At 35.2% G+C, this 6,669-nt stretch overlaps 2 long non-coding RNA genes across 4 annotated transcripts; both read left to right on the forward strand.

The window, feature by feature from the left end:
* Positions 1-2,479: 2,479 nt before the first annotated feature.
* Positions 2,480-3,492, forward strand: LOC149988509 (uncharacterized). Of its 3 annotated transcripts, none has more exons than XR_016504035.1 (3): positions 2,480-2,616; positions 2,876-2,959; positions 3,218-3,492. It is a non-coding gene; the product is annotated as an uncharacterized LOC149988509 (long non-coding RNA). The 3 variants fall into 3 exon arrangements; XR_016504034.1 differs by having other exon boundaries at positions 2,491-2,616; positions 3,214-3,328; XR_016504033.1 differs by having other exon boundaries at positions 2,586-2,616; positions 2,876-2,897; positions 3,214-3,492.
* Positions 3,490-3,987, forward strand: LOC149988510 (uncharacterized). Its single transcript, XR_016504032.1, has 2 exons — positions 3,490-3,616; positions 3,811-3,987. It is a non-coding gene; the product is annotated as an uncharacterized LOC149988510 (long non-coding RNA).
* The last annotated feature ends 2,682 nt before the right edge of the window (positions 3,988-6,669 follow it).

The raw sequence follows: 6,669 nt of genomic DNA on the forward strand, positions 1-6,669 counted from the left end.
TTTATATCAATAACTAAAATGACATGAGATTCTTTTTCATTCTTCTTCTAACTACTAACATTTATGTTTTTTTTATAAATAGTTGTAGAATAGATATTAGTTTGTTTTTGTAAGATATTGATAAAATAGATTAATAGTCTATAGAATAGTCAATTAAGGAGGACGGATGTTGATTCAATTATTAAAAGCGGTTATTATAGGATTACGATTAGAATCTAGAAATCAGTAGCAATTATATAGGGGTTGTAGAAGTTTGTTGGGATGCCAGACTAGGATAGTCATGAGCCAGGGTTAAGCTTGGTGCTACCTCTTTGTTTTTTTTTTTGTTTTCTTTGTTATTAAAGAGTAATAGATAGTTTTTGAATATTGAGAAGTGAGTCTATGGAATAAATCAGAGATTGATTTATGAGTTATTGACTATATAATTGGAGTACTGAGTGATTGAATTATATGAGAAAGTTATTGGAAGATTGATTATCAATGGAAGATTATGATAGTTGTTTATTGAGAATTCTATGTGTGTGTTTCGACAGAGAAAGTCTGTGATTACAAGAATTCTGTGAATTCAAATTGGTTGGAGTGAAGTCTGATATTCTTGGTGTTGGATGGAATTCATGAGTTTTGAGCAGTCTTTTAAGAATGTAGGGTTGCACACTGTTGTTATCAGTTGATGAAGGAGTACTATTCTTGGAAAGAAGCATTGTAGTATTTCTTAGTGTTTTAGTGGTTCGGAATACAGTTAACTGTGTGATCCTAACAAGTGAAACTCATGCGCTTAGTCTTTCCCTGTGTTCGAATTTCCCTATATGGATTTATTCTGAAAGGAATTTGTAGTATAAGTAAAACGACAATCACATTTTGGCACCGCTGTCGGAGATTGACAATAGCATTGAGTGTTAGGAATTAACTATCGAATGAGTAGATGGAAAATAGGAAGCAAATTAAGTAATATATAATGAAAGATTATGGTTATTAAAAATAAAAATATTGCAGTAAAGAAAATACGCGAGCCGAAAGAAAGACAAGAGAGAGCGCAAGTAAGAGAATCATTACAAAACAAGCAAGAACGCAAGTTAAAAAAGAAGCATTGACAAAGTTGGATTAAGCCATGGTTGCATGCCTGTGGGCATATCCGAGCATACCCAGAAGCTGATCGATCTCTAATATTTGAGATATATATACTGTTAAAAAAATTGCCAAGAGCACTCCCAAGAAATTTTGTCAATAATCCAGCATATCTCTTGAATTCGTTAACTGCAAGTGGAAGAAATACAAAAGAATTGGATACTCCATTGGATACCTTTTCAATAGCGGAAACCATCGATTTTGTAAAAATAGGTTCCGTAGAATGGCATAAATTACTTCCCAATAAGGGCCAATTTCAGTGTATTTCAAAATCCATCGTTTTCACCTCCAATTCAACAAATAAATTTATTTATGGATAATAATAGTAAATTGAGGAGGTTAGAAAATCTAAAAAAGATAATTGGAGAAGGCAATGGTAATTTTATTAAGAGATTAAGTGGCACATTGTCATCTTCAATAGCGACGGGTGGTCTACTAGTTCCAATAGCAGTACAAATAGATGACGTGAGCGATCGCACAACGAGCATGGCTCCATTATCTACTTTTAGGGGCTTTCCAGATGTGGATCTCGATCAACATTTGTCTCAGTTTCTGACAGCATGTGTAGCCAATAATGGAAGAACCAAAGATATTTGGTTACGATGGTTGCCAGCAATCTTAAAAGACATGGCATTTAAATGGTACAACCGCCAACTAGTGGATCAATTTCTAAATTGGGAAGCATTGAAGAATACATTCATAATCCATTTTTGGCCAATAGGTTTTGAAGATCGTCTTCGAGAGAGGTTAATGAACAGCAAAATGATCCTAGGGGAGGCGGTGGAATCGTATTATGGTCAGGTGGCTGATATACTCAATAAGTGGCTGAATCACCAAATGTCAGAGGTATTTATCTTATCTATATTAATCAATGGTTTGCAACCACCAGAATTAAAAATGTTTGAAAAGAGTTAAAAATGTTTGAAAAGAATTGTTCTGGTGTGAGCCCAACATTCGAGTTAGTGAGGGAGTTGTTAATGAGGAAATTTGCAGTGTTCACGATTTCTGCCCAAAGGTTTGTAGGTAGCTTTGCTTGTTGTGACACGATTTTGGCTGTGCCGAGTATTGCGCGATTCTTTTGTTCACAGATTCCATTCTATTCGGAGGCGTGCATAGGTGTGAGTTGTCTTGCAATACCATTCTTTGAGCGAAAATCGTTGAACTGCTCAGAGATGTATTCCCCTCCCCTATTCATTCTCAGCATTTTTACTTTTTCTCCTACTTGTTATTCGAGAATTGCTTTGAATTCCTTGAATTTGGAGGAAGCGTCCGATTTATTCTTGAGGAAGTAAATCCAAGATTTTCATGAGAAGTCATCTGTTAGGGTCATGAAGTAACGAGCCTTTCCGATTGACCCTAGGGTGATCAGACCGCAAAGGCCAAATTGGATGGTTTCGAGTATATGCTTCGCTCTGGAGAGACTCTTCTTGGGAAAGGATCTTTGTGCTTGTCTTTCGTTTTGACAACTTTTGTAGACGGCAGCTATCAATGGTAGTCTCGGTAGTCCTTCTGCAGAGTTATTATGTGACATGCGGTGTAGGCTCTTATAGCTCAGATGTCCCATTTGAAGATGCTAGAGGCGGGCTTTCTTGATTTGTTCGGTGACAAGTGCTTCAATCTCTTGCCCAATGTTCGTGTAGGTGTTATATTGGAACCTGCATTTCTAGAACATTCTTTGAAGTTGCAATTCTAATGCGTCTTCATCTGTGTGTTTGGTCTTATTCTTGGTTCTTGTTTCCCACAATTCGAGGCGGCCGGCGAGGTCTTCAAAGGTTAGCATTTAGTGGGAGCCCGAGATGTTTGTTACGATACTGTCAAAGCTTGGTGGTAGCACGTTAAGCACTTCTTCCACTACCATTGTGTCGCATGGCAATTCTCCAATATCATTAAGTGAATTGATAAGTATCTGAACTTCAGTTAGAAATTCTATTACGCTTGATCCTTCTTCCATTCGCAACTTGGTGAAATTAGCTCGGATAGCTAGTTTTCGTGCGTTGTTTTTGATATCAAATTTCTTTTGCATGTATCCCCAGCCTTCTCTTGGGCAAGATATGTTGACAATAAACGGCACAACGTTTTCTTGCACAGACAGTCGGATTATGGAGAGGACATATTTCTTGAGTTTGCCAACCAAACTTGGGTCTCTTGGATCTGGTGGCTCTGCAGTATTTGAACTACTCGAAGATTCGTCAGCGGAGTTCACGAATTCCCACAAGTCTTCCCATTCTAGGATTGTCTGAACTTTGAATTTCCACTTAACATAGTTAGAAGAACCTACAAGCTTGTATTGTTCTGAAAGATGGGTGTCTATTGACGCCATTGCTATTAATCAAGAAAAAATCCTTAAGATATTCTATCTCGACTATGTACCTCGACTGTGCATACAATTCAATTTCTCAGTCTCGAATGGTGACTACTATCTCTGAGATTAACACCTCTCCAACAACTATCAACAATGGAGGAAAAAAGAAACGAGAGAAGTCACTCTCAGGTATGTTCTATCGCTCTGATACCATAAAAAAAAAAAAAAAAAAAAAAAAAAAACATGGTCATTGCGGTGACTCTATTTCAAGTGAATAAAGAAAAACAATCGCGAGGTATCATACCTCGAGGAGCTACGTCGTACGTGGCGGTGGGTCCTATTATTCTGGCTGTGCTGAAGTGCTACTTGCTGGATGATCTCAGGTGTTCCTAGTTATCAAAAGGTGCGGTCCCAAGGTTGCCTACCTCTTAGCTAGGATTGTTCCATGGTAAAATCAACAATGGAATCGTGCAGAAGAGGATGAGAATGAATAGAGAAAGGACATGGTGTATCCTACCTTTCAACTTTCTGGCAGGAGCCCTAAGCTAGATCATGTGTGACATGGCCACCAAAGTTGTGTGAAGATCTATCGCTTTACACTTTTGTTTACACATGATAGTTCAATCGCACAGACCACTGCTAGACTTCGATAGGATGACTACCACTTAATATCAAACTAAACCTAGGCTAATACTATGATATTCAATTATCATTAAATAGACTTATAATCTTATATAAAAATACGAATTCTAAATCATATACTAAATTGGAGAATGCAAGAACATGGGCAAGGAGCCATGAGCTATGAGCAAGAAACCATGAGTGGTGTGCAATTGAATTATTATATTTAGTACCTATTTTTCATTCATTGATTCCATTGAAAACATCCAAAAAAAAGTATAATTATTTATAACCTCAGCATATAGAACAAATTACAAGATATAGTACACAGTCACCTAATTTGTATAAGTCAATATCTATATGTAACAATACTACAATTTTTGTCTTCTATGATGTACTTACTATGATGTCCAAGTTCTTGAAGGGGATCGATATGATATTTTAATATTAGTCATTTATTGTAATGTCCAAGTTTTAATTGGGCATCAGACATTGCTAAAAATTGAGAAAACCTTCAAATACATTAGGTGTAGGTGTGGACATGGTGTAGGTGTGGACATGGCCATTGGCAAGGAAGACCATTTTCAATTTGGTTGTTGTAGAATAGAACAAAGGTAATATGAAAATAGGAAGTCATTTAGTTGCCAAAGAGTATACCAAGTAGAATTTGAAAGTTTAGAATTGAGAAAAGAATGCAGCAATGAAAGTTATTAATAATGGCAAAAGATGACAAGAATAATGGCTCTGTGGAAGCATAAAAAGGTATTAGAGCAATTGTTTGGATTTTTTATTGGGTTGCTAAATTTGGCATTAAATTCAACCATGGATTATAATCTTCTTAAGAATGAGAAGTTCTTTATATATTTAGGGCGCCAAAGAGAAACAAAACATCTATTCTTACTTGGTAGCCAAGTCAAACAAGATCATAGCTTAAGTTAATTCCTAAAAATCCTTGGATATTTTTCATTAAAAACACTCCAAAACTGCCCATTCTAGTCTAGTGTGTGTAAATCAAACCAAAACATCTTTATTTTGTATTCCAACCATGGGATCTTGATATAAACTTCATAAAGAACAAGCTCTCCAATTTTCATGAAAGTTGACTGAATGGATTGGAAGATAATAGTGTTTGAAGTGAAGAAAAAAGTTTTTTCCTTCTCTGCATTAAGGGGATCAACAGACTTTGAAATTGCTTCATGTCAAGTTTTTGCATTATACACGGTCTAAATTTTATACCATTATGGTGATCATGATGTTAGTCCCATGCACACCAATTTTTAGAGGTAACGGAAGGGTCTAGCATTTTCAAAAAAATCATGCAAGGAACAAAGGTCCAAACTTTGCCAAAATACATTTTGTTTTATTGTGAACAAATACTTTATAAAATACAAATCCAAACGGTCAAAACAAAGCTTTATACTACGTGTTTAGTTTTTAAAAATAAAAATAGAAAAGACCAAAATCTTTAATTTTTTATGAAGTTTTTTTGGTACCCTACCCGGCATTGCCCGGCTTCAAAAAAAAAATCACTTTTGATCTACATATTTGATCATAACTTTTGATTTATAAGTCCGATTCCCATAAAAATGGTACTCCCACAAAGCATGTCCTTTTTCCCATCTTGCAAAAAAAATACACCTCCTTAGGACTTAAATTGAGACTGTGGGTACCTGCCCAATAGGTCAAGAAGCCCACCTTGGGACTTTGGATTTTTAGGGGTTGAAGAATTATATTTGGTGATTTGGCAAATTCATCAAATGCCTAAAGTAAGTATCATACATAAGATTTTGGCAAACTCACCAAATGCCTAAGGTGATGAACATACATCAGATTTTTGCAAAAAAAACTATTTAAACGATTTATCATCAATATCTTGTGTGGTATGACTTGGACCAAGCTTAGGGTATGATGGAACGGAAAGAGAATTGAAGGGGATTTGAGAATCACAAATTCTATAAGAAATTCTATACTATCACCTCAAAGAGATTAGAAAAAGTGACAGATCAAGAAAAAAATACAAAATAATCGCCACTATTATTTGACTACAATAAAAAAAGATTTCATCCTTGAGGACCAAAGATCCAACACCAACTCAAGAAGGGGTAGAAATAAGATAAATTTAAAATTAAGGCATTTGACATGGTTCAATATGATTTAAAACACTCCATTTCTTATCATTCAAAAAGATAATACTATTTTCATTTATTGCTAGCAGTTTTGATTTGCTTCAAAGATCATTCTTTAGCAATCATGGCTTAGGGCAACACTTGGTCTATTAAGGATTACAATTTTGGAATACACAAAACTCTTAGATAATAGTAGTGCTACTTCAATTGAAGCTGGTTTATTAGTTTGGATGATTAACCATGATTTACGGTCCTTGTACATCTTTCAATGAATTAGATATGAATTGAATGGACCAAATATTTCATTTTGATCCTTTGAGTCCCACAACCAAGGTTACCAAATATGACATTATTGATGAATTTATTTGAAAGTAAAATGATGCATTTATAACCTGCTTTAGTGATGTGTTCTTTGCCAAATAGGTCATTCATTAGCATTTTGTTTGAAAAGCATATTATCAATTCCATTAAATTATGTGCTTTTTGCAAAATGGA

This window comes from Physcomitrium patens, chromosome 7 (genome assembly GCF_059467195.1).
Source record: "Physcomitrium patens ecotype Gransden chromosome 7, ASM5946719v1, whole genome shotgun sequence".
NCBI classification, from domain to species: domain Eukaryota; kingdom Viridiplantae; phylum Streptophyta; class Bryopsida; order Funariales; family Funariaceae; genus Physcomitrium; species Physcomitrium patens.